Below are 18842 nucleotides of genomic sequence, written 5' to 3'. Positions count from 1 at the left end.
AACGTAAACTAGATCTATGAGTAGCGAACGCTGACCATGTAAGAGGAGAAATTGGGTTTGTATTTGGTTTTATTGATTTTATTGATTTTATGGTTATAATGTATATTTGTTGTTAACTGTGTATTGATGTAATTTTGTGTTTGATTGTCCTTATGATGCAGGCATCAAATTGTGCCTTTGCTTTTGTAAGCCGCCCTGAGTCCCCTTCGGGGTGAGAAGGGCGGGGTAAAAGAACCCCAAATAAATAAATAAATAAATAAATTCAGGCAGTTGGCTAGACCAACCTCTGAGGATGCTTGGCCATAGATGCAGGTGAAACATCAGGAGAGAATGCTTCTAGAACATGGCCATATAGCCTGAAAAACCTGTCTTTTGAAGTTGGGTTAAAGCAGGGCTTCTCAACATGATGCTCTTTGAATTGACGCCAATCCATGAGCTATCAGGTGCTGTGTCATGAAAAGAAAGAAACATTTGGAGCCAATGTGCAAAAATACAGCCTGTGGCACAATGAAATACTGATTTCTGGTCCACAAAATCAGATAACTAGAGATGCACTGTTATTGAATTGCAACTGTCATCAGTCAAGGATAAATCTACATTGAACACATAGAAACGTTTTGGGGAAAAATATATATTTGCTCTGCAGATAATTAAATTGACATGTCTGGAACAGGTTTGAGGACAGGAAGGTGATCACATTAAGCACGTAAGCCAGCTTCAAACTGGTTCCAGGTCGAGATGTACACCAGCGCTCTGGGGACATAATAGGCAGAAAAAAAGGAAAAGTGGTAATTAGCACTATATGTAATCAAGTACCTGCCCCAGGAACATGGAGGGCTGCCAAAAATCACCTGCAAGAGCCAAGAACACACTCCATCACGGGACAGTTGTCTAGAAAGTGCTTTGCACTTCGCAATACAAATTTTGTTGTGTGGTGTTCAACTTGGATTTTCCCGGCTTTGTTAGATGTGCAATGCACTCTGATACCATGCATTTTGTAGCCACCACAGTTTTAAGACAGCTTCAAGCTGCATTAAATGGTCAATGTAAATGTGCCCCTAGGGAACCAAAGGTAAGGTGATTGTTCCCCCACAGCCCTCAAAAATGGAAATTTACATTATAAATAGGGTGAACCAATAACAGCACTCCATGTGTACAGTTTAACATACAAAAACAAATTCAAAACTAGACAAAAATGACTTTTGGTCATATCTGGATTGTTGTTTTTTGTCATTTTGGTGGTCTTTCTAGCCCCCTGAAGGTCCCTAAGGCAGGAGAGTGGCCTCTTGATTCACCGTAGTTGCTAGTAGGCCCTCTTTTTCAATCCTTGCAGCAAAGGTGATAACTCACATGGAAAGAGCACTAGCACAGGGGACTTCCAGTGAGCCTTTTAAGCCAAGTGCAGGCATGTAGCCGGGGTGGGGGTGGGGGGCTTGAGGGGCTTCAGCCCCCCCCCCCCCAAATTCTCATGGTGGTCCGCGAGAAGGCCTTAGGTAAAGGTAAAGGTAGTCCCCTGACATTAAGTCCAGTCATGTCTGACTCTGGGGTGTGGTGCTCATCTCCATTTCTAAGCCGAAGAGCCGGCGTTGTCCGTAGACACCTCCAAGGTCATGTGGCCGGCATGACTGCATGGTTGTTATGTTTATTCATATCATGATCTGATCACCATGCTCAATATATCCCATATGCATGGGGCTATTGGGGTAACAATACAAAAAGTTTGCTAGGATAGACCTTCTTTCACTCAGACTCAGCCACTCACCCGAATCAAACTCAGCCCTCCTCCCCCCAAATCAAAATCCTGGCTACGGGCCTGGCCGAGTGGATATATTCATTTGCACTCTGTGACAAACTTTTGGCCAATCCTTCTCCAGATTAAGGTAAGATAGAGAGACCATTCACCCTGCAAACCCTTCCTTGGTTGTGTAAGGGCACATCTACAAAGAGATATGCGTAGATCAATGTGAAAACAGCGGAGAAGGAAGCAATTCCACTATATAGATGATTACATGTGAACTCCTGGAACCTGGAAGGCCTGGATGGTACTTATACACACAGCAGGGATTGGTCTTGAACCAACTCCAGGATTCACAGCACCTTAATCAGTTTTGCCATAGAGTTCGGAGTATTCCCGACTTCGCTTATCTCAGTGCTGTCAAGCTGCATTAAGTGGTCCGTTTATGGAATAGGGGAGGGGGGATTGGATTGTAGAATAAAGGAATTTTTAGACCAGAAGAGCTGCCTAAGACTATTGGATTAGTTTGCCTCCATGCAGCTGAAAGATGCTGTCTGTGAAGATATTAATAACAACAGAAAATGACTTGTCCCATGTAGATATAGCCAAAAATAGCTGATGAATGTTCCTGAAATGGTAATGATATTTTACGAGGTCAGGAAAAAGACTAAAATAGGGAAGACACCAGGGATATAATATTTAGATAGAACAATAGGGAAAGATGAGGTCAAAAAGTCTGAAAATATTTTTTCAAGAAGTTTTACAGAATGATGTATTTTTGGTACATGACACCTGAAGAAATTGCCTAAAGTGTATAAAGATGTTTTGAATGTTTGTTAGAGATGTGGGCAACGTGAAGGGACATTTTACCATACATGGTGGATATGTAAAAAAGAAATAAACAAAAATGGATAAAAATCCAGATTCAGATTAGCAGAATTTTGAAATGAAACCAGAACTATGGTATTTCTTTTGGGATTATGGATGCGTACTTACAAAATAATAATGGACATTAACTACAGTATATGATAACTGCAGCAAAACTGTTATATGTGCAGAAGTGAAACAATATAGAATGGAAATGAAGGGGAAAATGGTTGTTGATAGAATTAGCTGAGATTGTTTTATTAGAAAAAAACAATTGTTTCTTTGTATTGTCGAAGGCTTTCATGGCCAGAATCACTGGGTTGTTGTAGGTTTTTTCAGGCTATATGGCCATGGTCTAGAGGCATTCTCTCCTGACGTTTCACCTGCATCTATGGCAAGCATCCTCAGAGGATGCTCGCCATAGATGCAGGTGAAATGTCAGGAGAGAATGCCTCTAGACCATGGCCATATAGCCCGAAAAAACCTACAACAACCCAATTGTTTCTTTTTTAAAGAATTGGGAGCATTTTAAAGAATTACGAGCAATTAAAACTACCTGAAAAGGAAAAGTGTGTATGTGTTTCTCATTTTTCAGACTTTCATCTTTTTTGTTTAAAGAGCACACTTATGACCTCATCACATGGGCAAAATTGCCCATCCTGTGACACTTTCTCCCACCAGATCCCGTCAGACAACATAGATCTACTTCCAGCTGGACTCCATCCCTAAAGTGTCTTAAGAGGAAGCAAAAAGAACATAGGAGTCTCATAAAGATGAACATGGGGAAGCTGGGTAGTGATCCACCTTCCCCCCACTCCTGGTAGGATACGTACAGGGCAATATTGGCGATACGTGGCACATGGTTTCCCATGCTGCTTACCAGATTCGGCACAGTGTATGGCAAATCCTCCTGCTATCACCCACAATTTTGACCACAATATGATGAGGTCCCTAGTGGAACTATGGTTGATACCTAATGTATATTCCCAGGACTTGCCCATATCACATTCTTAGGTCTCAGATTTTGGTCCTGAAATCTCATGTCTTGGAAGAAGTTCTCACCTAGCAACCTTCCTGATGCAGATCTACAAAAATAAAACATTTGCTTCTTAAACACAAGAAAGGGAAATATTGATTCCTACATGTGTCCCTGCTGTCTCTCCTAACCAACAACCATGGGTTCAATTCAGCCAAGCCAGAGCCCTGGCCGTCTCACTCAGTTTTCCACTTAAATGTATGCTTAATTCTTCAATTTAAATCAATGAATACATTTTTGTATGTGGTTGATGATGCCCAATATTTTTATTTATGAGAAACACTTACACATATGACAAGAATTAACATCCAAATGAATGCAGTGGGGAAATGTAAGGATTTGTTTTGGCCTTTCGCCTAGCTGCTAGCCAGTGATTGCATGTTACAGTAATAGAAGAGAACAGATTTGTGTCCCTCCCTAGGTGCCAGTTGATAATGTTTTCTTGACAGTAAGATTCACATAAACACAATCATACAGGTATAGCTACTGATAGATGTTCTCGCTGCAAAATGTTTCACATTACACTCGTGGCTAAAAGAAAAATCTATCCTACAATCACGCAGAATACTTTGTCAGTATGTATTGCTATGTGTATACTTTGCTATGAAAAACATTACTGTACTATACCCAGATTTATGTGTCAAATTAAAAAAGCGGGGGGTGCATGGGGATTGCTACACCAAATAACCAAAGTACACATACACATAGAGATCATTTAATCAATTATATTTCCCCCTTTTATGGCACACTTGTGAATTATGTTCCTTTTGCATTTATAGTTAGGAGCCACAGAACAGATGGTGAAAGCTTAGCTGAAAGTGATGCATCTATTAAAATAACCTCTGCTGCCAAGTGATCATTCAACTGAGCTAGAGTTTCTCTCCCTATGCCTCCCCATACCTGGTCTCTCTCTCTCTCTAATATTAATCTGTGTTGTGACTACATTCCAACACACTTTTTCGTATCAGAAGTGACTTTGAGAAACTGGAAGTCGCTTCTGGTGTGAGAGAATTGGCCATCTGCAAGGATGTTTTTAACCATCCTTGTGGGAGGCTTCTCTCATGTCCCCGCATGGGGAGCTGGAGCTGGAGCTGATAGAGGGAGCTCAACCACACTCTCCCCGGATTTGAACCAACAGCCTGTTGGTCTTCAGTCCTGCCGGCACAGGGGTTTAACCCACTGCGCCACTGGGGGCTCTGGTATTCTAACACACTGGGCAGGAACAAAGCTTTAAATATATTGCTCTCAGGTAATGCACTATATCAAGGTAGATTGCTAAAGAATATGGAATGGTCATGGAAAATGGATGGTTTTTCAAAGCTGAACACGTTTGTCCTGAATCATCCCCCTCCTTATCCCCCTGCCAGGCCCGTAGCCAGGATTTCGCTTCCCGGGGGGGGGGGGACTGAGTTTGTTTTGGGGGGGCTGAGTCCAAGTGAAAGAGGGTCTACCCTAGCAAACCTTTTGTATCGTTACCCCAATACTCCTATGCATATGGGATATATTGGGTAGGGTGATCAGATCATGATATGAATAAACATAACAGTTTAAATAATGCACCAGTAAGGCTTTCTTGAGAACCACCCTGAGAATTTTGGGGGGGGGGCTGAAGCCCCCCAAGCCCCCCCCCCCCGCCTACATGCCTGCCCCCTGCCCACTGTCACTACTGAGCAATCTTATGAAACTAACCAAATGTACTCCAGCTAATATTGTCTCACCATACAATGTATTTTACATGCTTGAAGATGCCATCCAAGTTGGTGGTTTCAGCACACTGACAGCCAGGCATGTAGCTGGGGGGGGGGGGGGGGGGGGGGGCTTGAGGGGTTTCAGCCCCTCCCTCCCAAAATTCTCAGGGTGGTTCTCAAGAAAGCCTTACTGGTACATGGTATGGTGGCATCCTTGTCCGTGCCTGGGCCCTCGGCACACTCTCTTTCCTTTTCAATGACCGTTGTTTCAGCCTTCAATGCCGGGAGAGGAAGGGGAGTGTGCCGACAGCTCAGGTGCCAAAGAGGATGTTGCCACACCACAGACCATTTGGAGGCCTTCTTGCCTGTGCACTTGGCAGGCCTTCATACCTGTGCATTAAAGTTTCGCCACACTCGTGGCTGGGAGTGGAGTGTGTCAAGCCCATCAGCTGCCTTCTGGCACTCTCTGGATCCAGATAAACAACTCCCAGTTGAAAAAGGGCGATCATTCCCCAATCCCTGCTTCTATGCACAGTTGGGCACATTGGTTCTATGTCCCAAGTTTAGTCCAGATCCAGCATTGGCTTGGTTCAATGCCCTCTGGATAAGGGTGTACTGTAACTCCCAGATCAATCACCTAGGTTTGCTAGGGTAGATCCTCTCTCACTCAGACTCACCCCCCCCCCCCCCAAATCAAAATCCTGGCTACGGGCTATGGAAATAATATTTAAAATACTATTTTTATTGTAGCTAATGATATAAATCTTCACTCCAAAAAACAATCCATTTCTGGAGTGTTTCCCAGTTCAGTGAGTTTAGAAGACTTTTTGCCTGCTTTTGTTGATTTGTTTGCATTTGGGTTTTTGGGATATTTTTTGGGGTGTTGTACCAAAACTATACATTGCACTAAACACATGATTTCCATGGTCGGGGGGGGGGGAGATAAGTTTTGTTCAAAATCAATGTTCTTTAAGCAAATAAAATTTACCCCAAAATTCAAAAAATGTGAAAAGTCTTTTAGTGGCTGAACATTTTTCAGTGAGATCCCTTTCTTGATGAGGATGCAGACATTTATGACTATCCTTTACATTGCCAAGAGTAGTAGGGGTAATCAGTGTAAAGCAGTCTCTTAGTCATCACTAATAACTAAATGGCATGCAATTCAATGCCCTCAATGGAATGTTTATGTGAACACTGGCTTTCAACCAAGACAGCTAAGATGTGTTGGCAGCATACACTGAGGAGACCCAGTGCTTTCATGCAGAAGAATGGAAGGGAAGCTCGTGACCTATCAAATCCAACAGTGTTATCCAGAACAGCAAAACTGACAGGTGCTGCATTGCTTCTAGAAATCTACCATAAGTTTCCACAGGACATAGTTCAATGTACCATAGAAAAAAGAAATCCATAGAGGACCCCTGATGACATTGGTAGACTTTCCAAGAACTTGTATTATGCAATTATTCTGTGCCATGATAGAATAAAGATGTGGTCTGAAACAGAAATGGAGCAACATAACAGACATGCTATCTCAACATTATGCAAATCTAGACTATCTGCAGCTTCTTGTACAGGACTTATGCAGTCTGTTCCAGATGAACCAGTGAATAGGATATCTGACTTATCAATGCCATATACAGAAGCAACTGAGCCTAGGGCCCATCAAGACAGACCCATATCCCGGGACCTTTCTGGGTTTTTACCAGGGCATCCAAACAATGCCCCAGTAAAAACAAATTAATTTAGAATAACCTTGGTTATTCCAAATTAATTAATTACCCCATTAGATCTGGGCCTTCCTGAAAGGCCCAGGTCTAATGAGGTGTTGGACTTTTGGAGAATCACCCCCAGGTAATCCCTGGACCAACTGGAACTACCCAGAGGTGATCCCCATTTGCTAACCTGAATGTTTTGGGCTCCTGGAGCCCAAAAGTCCATAATGGCACCCAACCCCTCCTCCAAGCCCACAAAACCACCCTTAAGACTTCAAAAAAAAAAAAAAAACCTTACCAGGCCACTGTTCTGCCTCCACATTATCTGAACTACTTGGAAGTTGAACTGGCTGTGCAGGGAATGATCAGAGACTATATAGTTGACTCAAACAAGAATTTATTAACTGACAAGAATTTTAGAGTTTCTCTCCTCCTGAGTCTCACTACAAAGTCTTTATGAAGAGAGGTAAAATCTTTGAGAGATAGACAAAGTTCTGGTCGAACTGGGGCTCATGAATATTTATTTATTCTTATTGTCTCTTTCTTCTATGATGTCCAACTGTCTCTAAGGTGGTCACAATATTTAACTCTGACTGGACTTGAATACAGCTCTGACTGGACGTGCTATTTTGTAGACCTTCCAACCTTCCTCTCTCTTCACCTCCTAGTCAGGAAAAGGCCGACTCTTCCAAGAACCAGAAGTGCCTTGCCTAAGGCTCCATCCCTAAGGGGATTCCAAAAGGGACAGGGTGATGGAGGCTTCAAATGCAAAGAAGCTGTCTAGACTGACCCCCCCCCCCCCCCAGAAACTGTACATAAAATATTTTGAGATTAATTTCACAATTCAGCAGCAGATCAGTTGCACAACTTCAGTGCTTTCCAGTAGCTTCTTCCTGCACAGTATTTTCAGTCAACTGCTCCCACAAACTGCAGTCACTCTGGAACTCTTTTATAGACACTTGAGCACATGCCCGGCCATTGTCAGTTTTACTATTGTTTTCCCCTCCAATCTAGATGACATTACAAACTTACTACAGCACACAGTTATATCTTGTCTTAGCAGACAGGTTCTTTTAATCAATTACATAGAGCCTTCAACAAACAGCATCACAGCACAAGGAGAGAAATATACACTGTACATGACTTCCTTTTATACAATTCTATACAATTACACATAGCAATCTCTGATTGGTTCCCAACTCATTAACTTAACTCAGACCCAGGTTTGCATCATTCACAATCACCTGGACTAGGCCAGAACACATTCCCCAAATGATTCCCTATATACAGTTAATGCATGACTCAGCATTTCCAATAGAAGTCTATTAGCAGTGCATGACTCAGCTATATTACATTACAATACATTGTAAAACCTGACAATTAATCTCTCTAACTAAAAAAGGCTTAACAAGGGTAAACAGTGAGAGTCTTCATGGGGCATCAGGCCACCATTAAGGTGGTCCTTGTGTCTTCCTGGCATGTAGAAATGCTGTGCCAGGAGACAGGGGGTGAGGAGCATTTCTATGTGCCAAGAAAACACAAAGACTAACTTAATGGTGGCCCAGTAAGTTTTTTTAAAAGTTTTAAGTGTTGTTTTGTGGGGCTTCTGAGTGTGTTTGTGTGTGTGTGGGTGGGGGACTTAAATGTGCACTGAAGGGGTTCTCTAAACTCACTTTGGCACACATTTAAGTCTAGTGTGGAAGTACCCTAAAAGACCAATCCTGCTATCAGATGGAATGAACCATTTGTTTCTGGGGGCCCTTCTATACTGCCATGTAAAATCCAAATTATCTGCCTTTAACTGGATTACATGGCAGTGTAGTCTCATATCATTTAGTTCAACAAAGATAATGTGGATTATCTGCTGTGATAATCTGGACTATATGGCAGTGTGAAAGGGGCCTGGGAAAACAGAGAACAATGAGAAGACGTGGGAGTACAACGATATCTGAATTAGCTGACCAGCACACAGCTAGCCAACAGCTCCCAACCAGTATTATGTATTATTTATTTATTTATTTATTAGATGCACTTATTGACCGCCATTCTCAGCCCTTATGGGCGACTCATGGCGGTGTACAGTACACATAAAAAGACAGTTACAGAGGCCAGTATCAACAACATATGACTATACAACAAATACAAACTACATAAAAATCCGCTTCGTCTCTTAGTAGAATCATAGCCAGTCTCATTTTCCTTATACCATTCCAGTTCTCATTACCGTAATGTTGTTGCTTAGCACTTAATTAAATGCCCTCTCGAACAGCCAGGTCTTAAGGCTTTTTCGAAAGGACATGAGGGAGGGCGCCTGTCTGATGTGTGCCGGGAGAGTGTTCCACAGCCGGGGGGCCACCACCGAGAAGGCCCTCTCCCTCGTCCCCGCCAGCCGTGCCTGTGATGCAGGCGGGATCGAGAGAAGGGCCTCCCCAGACGATCTCAAGGTCCTCGTGGGCTCGTAGGCCAAGATGCGGTCAGAAAGGTATTTTGGGCCGGAACCGTTTAGGGCTTTGTAGGCCAAGACCAGCACCTTGAATTGGGTCCGGTAGCAAATCGGCAGCCAGTGAAGCTGGGACAACAAGGGCGTTGTGTGCTCCCTGCTACCCGCTCCAGTTAGTAACATGGCTGCCGCACGCTGGACCAGCTGAAGCTTCCGGGCCGTCTTCAAGGGCAGCCCCACGTAGAGAGCGTTGCAGTAATCCAGGCGGGATGTGACAAGAGCGTGTACCACCGTGGCCAAGTCAGACTTCCCGAGATACGGGCGCAGCTGGCGCACGAGCCTAAGCTGTGCAAATGCTCCCCTGGTCACCGCTGAAACCTGGGGATCCAGGCTCAACGATGAGTCCAGGGTCACACCCAAGCTGCGAACCTGCGCCTTCAAGGGGAGTGCGATCCCGTCCAGCACAGCCTGTAACCCTATATCCCGTTCGGCCTTGCGACTGACCAGGAGTACCTCTGTCTTGTCTGGATTTAGTTTCAGTTTGTTCGCCCTCATCCAGACCGTTACAGCGGCCAGGCACCGGTTCAGGACCTCGACAGCCTCCTTAGTAGCAGGTGGGAAGGAGTGACAGAGTTGGACATCATCTGCGAACAGATGACACCGCACCCCGAAACTCCGGATGATCTCACCCAGCGGCTTCATGTAGATGTTAAACAGCATGGGGGACAGTATGGAACCCTGTGGCACCCCACAAGTCAAAGGTTGTGGTGCGGAACAGGAGTCCCTCAATGACACCTTCTGGGTGCGACCCTCCAGAAATGACCGGAGCCACCGCAAAGCAATGCCTCCAAGACCCATTTCCGCATAGTCCCCTTCACACACAAGGACACTCAAGAATATCTCATTTTCAAATTTTCTCTTACTAGCTGCAGCCTGAAAACTCTCTGAGTAAGAAAATTCCACAGAATCCATAACAATTTTCTTCAAAGACAAAGTAGGTATTTTCTAGTACACATTTCTCCTCATGTTTAAATTTCAATTTATCTGCTCAGCCTGCAAGTTCTTAATGGAACTCAAACCACAGTTCATAATAATTGCTTATTGGACTACCTTTAGAGAACATAATGAACAACACACTGAGATTATTTTCAGTACCTGAAAACTTGCAACATGTCTGCCTATTAGCAGTTACTTCAGCCCACATGCATGGTATTTGCATCATTAAGCCAGATTCTAGATAGCTTGTTTTTTACTCTTGCAGCATGTTTTTCCAAAGGGAAAAAGCACAGAACACATAATCAGTTGGGAAGAAAATGTTCTGTGCAAATCACCCAAGTCAAATTATGCAGGCAACAAGGCCACCATCATCACTAAGCAGATTTTCATGGCCAATGGCTCCCAAAACATTTTGCAACACTGTACAACCAGATGAGTCTTCAAAAATCTCTGAGTAAGATAATTCCACAGAATCCATAACAATTCCAGTTTGATCAATCAATTATTCAAGACCCTGTACTTCCAAAAGGACAGAAATATACACAGAGCGATGCAAATATAAACAATTCTTCTGTAGTTCAAATAGCAATAAATTAAGAACCAGCATAGAGTAATAGTTGAAGTAGTGGATCAGGGGCTCTTCCACACAGCGCTATATCTCAGAATATCAAGGCACAAAATCCCACATTATCTGAGTGTGGACTCCGATAACTAAGGGCAGATCCAGACAGGCCTTTATCCCAGGAAAATTCGTGTTTTAAAAACGTGGATCTTCCTGGGGGTCTGCTAACATCCGGGTGCATAGAAATGATGCGCCAGGAGAGTGGAGGGAGCAATTGCCCTCCCCCCCCCCTCTCCTGGCATGTCATTTCTACGCACCAGGAGAGCTGCTCCAAGAGTGTACTGGAGGTCAGGTAAGTTTTCTTTACTTTTCATAGAATTATAGAATCAAAGAGTTGGAAGAGACCTCATGGGCCATCCAGTCCAACCCCCTGCCAAGAAGCAGGAATATTGCATTCAAATCACCCCTGACAAATGGCCATCCAGCCTCTGCTTAAAAGCTTCCAAAGAAGGAGCCTCCACCACACTCCGGGGCAGAGAGTTCCACTGCTGAACGGCTCTCACAGTCAGGAAGTTCTTCCTAATGTTCAGATGGAATCTCCTCTGCTAATGTTCAGATGGAATCTCCTCCTTTTCAAAGGCTTTGGGGGAGAGGTGGGTATTCCCTAATTTAGTCTGAAAAACTGAAAAACTGTGGGAATTGTGTCTGGACTACAATCCAGACACCGAAAATATTGAGTTTTTCCCACGCCTTCCAAGAAGGCGTGTAATAAATCCACTATCTAATTGATTCGCTACAAACCAGGGTTTTCCTGGTTTGTAGTGCATTAATTCAGGACTGTCCAGAATGTTGTCTGGACAGCCTTTTCTTTATTGTGGGAATTACCGCTATAAAAGTACTGTTTGGATGGGGCCCCAGTTAAAAGCAGATATTGTGAGATTTTCTGCCTTGATATTCTGGGATATAGGGCTGTGTGGAAGAGCCCTTCATCATGGAAACCCACTGAGAAACTCTGGGCAAATTCCACTAGCAAACTTCCACTGAATGAATCCTGTCAAGAAAACCTCATACATATCAAGAGCTCTATTTCAAAGTATTTCCCAACTTTGCTTATCCTGGATTAAAGTGCACTACAGTACACATTTGCCACATGCATTGTTTCACCACCTAATTGCCAAGCAGTCCCAGAGTGGAAGTGTCCCATGTCACACAATTATAAGGATCTGTTCTTCAAGTGTGCAAATTTTTGTCAAATACGTTGTTTACCACTCTACACCTGAGCTAATTGCATGTCAATTCCAGACAGAATTTTCAATGGTTTTTACTAAAAGAGAGTGAACCTTCTCTGCCTCTTAACCTCCCATGCTTGGCTACATGAAAATAAATGAGGTTTAGCTGTTCTAGTGATGAGTTGATTGACCCTATTACTGCTGATACATTTAAACTAATTCTGGTGCTTTCCACAAACAGTCTATATAAGGTATGCTGAAGCATTAAAGGCCCTTCCTTCCCACTAAGCATTTCATCCCTGTGAAAAGAAGCATCTTCATTTAAGATTTTGCAAAGGAGTGTGGTGTTAGCGCAGAGTAGCAGCAATGGAAAGATCTCTGAGGGACCTTAAAGGTTAACTCATTTATTATAACAGAAATGGCTGTTAAGCTGGTTTTAACCCTTGAAAGAATGTGCATATTTTTAAGGTACTCTTTGTGGCTTATCCTCCTTTTGTGATCTTTTAGAGGGCAGAGAGAAACACATAGATATGTGCATCCTTACTGACTAGGAAATGATGAGACCACATAACAGAATTGGACACTAAAAAGACACTGTATTAACTATTTAAATCTGTAAATGTTTCAACTTAGAAAAGGTAAAGGTTTCTCCTTGACATTAAGTCTAGTATTGTCCAACTCTGGGGAGTGGTGCTCATCTCCATTTCTAAACCTAAGAGACAGCGTTTTCCGTAGACGCCCCCAAGGTTTTATTTATTTTGTATCAAAAGCATTGCATAAAACTGATAAAAATAGAAAGAGCGCAGCCAGCTAAATATCTTTTGACCAAAAACAGGCAACAGCAATGGCACTGTCTGTAGCCTCCAACAATTCTTCCTCTGTACATGAGGAGGGCATAGTGGACAAGCATACAGATGCGGAGTTGTCTGTTCTGCTCCACAGTCACACAAGGTGTGGGATTCTTTTAGGTAGTGCCATTTTGCCAGGTTGTCCTTTGATTTGCCCACTCCACTTCTGAGTCTGTTCAGAGACTTCCAAGTTGCCCATTCTTGGGTTGCCCCTACAGGAAGACCCTTGTGGATTTCCTAGTCCAGCTGCCCAGAGCGATACCCTCGCTATTGCTGGAGGGACACCAAGAAGAGTGGTAGTTCTCATGAAGCTTTTCCTTGATTTGAGTCTACTGGGGGGAGGCTGGTAGCCATGTAGTGGTTGGCTTTCACAGTGTTCAACATTTAGCAACAACTTCCCATTGCACATCGGGGGGGGGGGGGGGCAATGCCAGCTAGCTTGTAGAATTTATCAACAGGTGTAGGTTTAAGACATCCTGTGATTATTCTGCCTGTTTCATTCAATGCTATGTTCACCTGCTTTGTGTGGGTAGACAAGGCTAGGGCTGATGTTCTTACTAATTTTGGGTCTTCACCCCATGTGCTACCAGTAAGTTTCCGCAGGGTGTTATTGCATGCAACTACTTAATGCTTGGTGTTCAAGCAGTGTTTCCTATATGCTAGTGTTTGATCTAAGGTGACACCGAAATATTTAGGATGGAAACAATTTTCAAGCTCTTGACCTTCCCAGGTGACTATCAATTTCCTGTTGGCTTCATGGTTGCGTAGGTGAAAGCACACACTGTGTGCCCCCAAGTCATGTGATGGGCATGACTGCATGGAGCGCCATTACCTTCCCGCCGAAGTGGAACCTATTGATCTACTCACATTTGCTTGTTTTCAAACTGTTGGGTTGGCAGAAGCAGGGGCTAACAGCAGGCACTCACCCCGCTCCCCAGATTTGAACCGCTGACCTTTTCATCAGCAAGTTCAGCAGCTCAGCAGTTCAACCCACTGCACCACCAGGGGCTCCGTTAGTGCGAGACTATATTTCCCTGTATAAGGCCCCTTCTATACTGCCCTATATCCCAGGATCTGATCCCAGATTATCTGCTTTATACTGGATTATATTGATCTCCACTGCCAGATAATCTGGAATAAGCAGATAATCTGAAATCAGATCAGGGGTTATAGGGGCAATGTGGAAGGGGCCTGAGTCAGGATGAAGGGCTTTCCCTCAGCCCCATCATGTCTTGTGAGAACGTGGAAGAGATAGCTATTTTCTTTTTCTTTTTTTCCTTTCTTTTTTCAATATATCCATGTAATTATTTTATTTAACACCAGAAATCTATATTACCACAAAATAAATTACATTCAGAAATATAGGAGAGGAAAGAAAAAAAAACAAGAAAAGAAAAAATGATCATTCCATCAACACCATAGCTTAATTGCATCATTAGAGTTTGTCTTTCTTGCAAAAACTATGCATTTTTCCAGCCTTCAGAAAGTCTTCATCTGGCATATCGGTATCTTTAGAAGCCACATTAATTTGTCCATTTGGATCAATTCAGCAAGTGGAACAATCCATTCTTCCATCATTGGGCTTTGGTCCGTTTCCAAATTTGAGCATACCATAGTCTTGGTAGTGTTGTCATTTACGATCCTAATCTTTAACACTAATGTTCAGCAGGAATATTTCTAGTACCCTTACAATGCCTAGTTTTAATTTTTGGAATGAACAAATAAATATTTATTTCTATATTATCAAACATAATAAATACATGAGAAGGAAGACCCAGGTCCCTTCGCAGGCCCCTTCTACATTGCCATATACAATCTAGATTATCTGCTTTGAACTGGGTTATGTGGCAGTGTAGACTCATAATCCAGTTCAAAGCGGATAATGTAGAAGGGGGCTCTGTTGTCTTTCTACCAAAGATAAAGGCATTTTGCTTATAATATCTCACAACAGTTGGAACTTTTAATCCACAGGTGTTGAGTTTCTATTTTATATATATATATATATATATATATATATATATATATATATATATATAATGTGGTTTTAAAATTGCTTTTATCACATGTTTTTAACTTGTGTTTTTTTAATATGCAAGTATTGTTTAATTGCATTTTAATATTTCTATTAACAGCTTTTAGCTTTACTATATTTTTATATGGTTGTGAGCTCCTGTGAATCCTGTGCCGAGGGTAACGTAAATAAATAAAATGCCAGAGGGGACCTAAAATGAGTTCCAGGTGTTGTAAGAGACCCCAACCAAACCCCTCCTTCATCTATTTTTGGACATAGCATCCTGGTTCTGAGTGCAAACTGCAATTTTCTGAATGTTACATTCTAGGCCTTATTTGGAGCTTTGCATATACAACAGGCCCTTGGTATCTACTAGGGCTTGGTTTCAGGACTCCACATGAATGCCAAAATCCATGGGTACTTAAGTCTCATTACATACAAGGGCATAGTACAGGGGTTAAATGAAAAGTAATGCCTCCACCTTCGTAACTCCTCAACAGATGGCAGTACTGGCATGCATTATGTACTGGCTTGTTCAGTAGACTCTCCTCTACAGTTCCATTTGGGCAGGAAGCCTTAGCATTGAATAGTTGTGTTGTTAAAGTGCAAAGTATGGAACCCTGCAGAGATGGCCGATGTGACTTAAGCAACGTGCAGTCATTGAATTCTTGACAGCAGAAGGTGTCACCCAAAAGGAGATTCATCAGAGAATGCAAGCTGTTTATGATGATTGTGTTGATGTGAGTACTGTGCGTCGTTGGGCAAGTAAGTTTAAAGATGTTGAGGTGGGAACGTCTGACTTGTATGACAACGAAATAGTTGGATGCCCTGTGACAGCAACCACCGGGTTTCACAAGCAAAAGGTTGACAGATTGATTCAGGACGATCGTTGTATCACTCAGAGAGAAATTTCAAGCACAACTGGCATTTCACAAGAACGTGTGGATCACATTATTGCTTTGCTTGGCTATCGGAAGATCTGCGCACGATGGGTTGCAGAAACAGAGTGTCAACTTCTTCTGTGACTGCTTCAGAAAACTTGTTCATTGTTGGCAGAAATGTATCCAATTGTCTGGTATTTATGTGGTAGTTAAAGAGCACATCCTAAGGATTATTTCTGCATTTGATTTACTAAAATATTCTCATCCAAACCCAAGTAACAAAGGTGAAGGCATTACTTTTCATTCAACTCTCGTAAAACCGTATCCCTTGTATTAAGATTTATTTTAGGGATTTTAATACATATTTTTTCAAGTCATGTATGGTGGAATCTGTGGATGCAGAATCTCTGAATTTGGAGGGTGAACGGTTTGAATTGCCTTGCTTGAAGTAATTGCTCTGATCATTGCCAGTGCCAATTTTAGCTTTGAAGACAAAGCCTGATGAATATCTTGCAAAATCTTTAGATTGAGTAATCTCTGCAAATATATCTCTTTTAGAATTCTACCTCAGACATTTATGCTACTTCATAGATTTAAGAAGCAATTTAGAGTCTTTAGTGACAAACAGCACAACAGGGGTGCCAAGAAAACATCCACACCAAAGGACACAATTCCCTGCTGAAATGGGAATTATTTCTCTGCATTATGAATGCCCTGGAACCATTCAGATAGAAACATGTGATAATACTTCACATACCTGAAAGACTATTTGATTACACTATATAACAAAATTTGGGAGGGGGGATCTATTCCTGGTTTGAAAGTGTTATTTTCTGTTTAATTGTGTGATACTTACTTTGAAAGACGTTGTCATACTCCAGAAACTTCACTTTTGTGGCTGCCACAAATTATGTTGAATTGGTTAGTACCCAATAAGATATTCATTGAAAACTTATAGCAAAATGTGCAGCAGGATGTTCCACAAAACAAAGTTTCTGCACGTTTGTCATAAGCTTTTCGGGCTGTATAGCCATGTTCTAGAAACATTCTCTCCTGACGTTTTGCCTGCATCTATGGCAGGCATCCTCAGAGGTTGTGAGGTTTCTGCAGTTTAATAAGCCTTTTCTGCAGTTTAATAAGCTTTTTTCATGTTTTTATGACATTTATAACCTAGGAACAAAAATGGTGTTACATGGTATTATTCCATCTTAGTACTAACAAAATTCCTTCTTGGGAAAAAAAAACATTTTCAGTTGTTTTCCACAGCCAGAATATTTTTATAGAATACAGTAATATTCAAAAAGATATCTCTTCTACTTTTGAAAATGTTCGCTTCGAAAGACCTGTCCAAGAAAAGATCATTATTCAAATAAGAAAGAAATCTTGACATCACTGACTTTAATTTTAAATAAAATATGAAGATTCAAAGGCCACCAAAAGGCTATGCATCTCATTTAACTGCTTGGCAACCTTCAAGACCAAAAGGATCCTAGCACTGAATATTCTCATCCCATTGTTCTCTCTTAAGAGATGATATGATAGTAAAGTTAATGACGCATTAGTTCCTCAGTTTTTTTCTGATTGCCTACAGGTTTTTGTATTGTATTTACAAATATATTCAAATTCATTTTTTGGGAAACACCAGTTGTAATTAAAATACTGGCTAAGTATTGTATCCCAAATTGAATATTGTATTTCTTGATACAGCTAAAATATTTAGGTAAGCATGACATCTTTCTACATAATAACTAGGCTTATATCACCATGGGCACATCAAGTATCTGAGGAGAACACTTCTTTCTTTTCATAGTTCTCTCTGTGTGCATGCCTTCAAGTCAACTGCTTTACTTGCAGTGATCCCATGAATTTCACAGAGTTTTCTTAGGCAAGGAATACAGTGTAACCCTCATATCTAAAGGGTATATGTTCCTGAACTCACAATGGAAATAGGAAACTATGAATAATACCAAAGTCTACTGTAAAGAATACTTCCACCAGAAAATATCATAAAGTCATCCTAAAAAGACCTTAAAAAATCCTAGAGAGTTATCCTCTGCAGGCATTTGTTAGGGCCTCCAGGGAACTCAGTTGTAACTGACATTGGAAGCATACCATAGATTCACCTGGAGAACCTAGAAAATTCCTAAAGAAGACACATTTTGTCAGATGTACATAGGTGAAATCCCATTTAATATATAGTGCTCAAATAGAGAAAATTTCAGATATTAAACAGATTAGATACTACACTTGATCTTAGCCAAAAGGTCAGGAAGCTATGGGTGCCAGTTCTGCAAGCACAGAGGTTGGACTTTTTCTAAAATATAGTCTGTAACACCTGGTATCTGTTGGTGGTCTCCCACCCAAGTCCTAATCAGGGTTGACCTTATTTGTTGTTTATTTGTTCAGTCACTTCCAACTCTTTGTGACCTCATGGACCAGCCCACACCAGAGCTCCCTGTCAGCTGTCTCCACCCCCAGCTCCTTCAAAGTCAAGCCAGTCACTTCAAGGATACCATCCATTCATCTTGCCCTTAGTCAGCCCCTCTTCCTTTTTCCTTCCATTTCCCCCAGCATCATTGTCTTCTCTAAGCTTTCCTATCTTCTCATTATGTGGCCAAAGTACTTAATCTTTGCCTCTAATATCCTTCCTTTCAATGAGCAGTCGGGCTTTATTTCCTGAAGTAAGGATTCGTTGGATCTTCTTGCGGTCCAAAGCACTCTCAGAACTTTCCTCCAACACCACAGTTCAAAAGCATCTATCTTCCTTCGCTCAGCCTTCCCTATGGTCCAGCTCTCACATCCATAGGTTATTACGGGCAATACCATTGCTTTAACTA

General features: G+C 42.0%; 1 pseudogene; it reads right to left on the bottom strand.

Moving 5' to 3' along the window:
- Window positions 1-18176: 18176 nt before the first annotated feature.
- Window positions 18177-18282, bottom strand: LOC132772398 (U2 spliceosomal RNA; annotated as a pseudogene).
- Between the last annotated feature and the right edge of the window lie 560 nt (window positions 18283-18842).

Source organism: Anolis sagrei, chromosome 3 (genome assembly GCF_037176765.1).
Source record: "Anolis sagrei isolate rAnoSag1 chromosome 3, rAnoSag1.mat, whole genome shotgun sequence".
NCBI lineage: Eukaryota > Metazoa > Chordata > Lepidosauria > Squamata > Dactyloidae > Anolis > Anolis sagrei.
The sequence above is the reverse complement of the archived record's forward strand: the minus strand, read 5'-3'. Positions and strand labels throughout refer to the sequence as shown.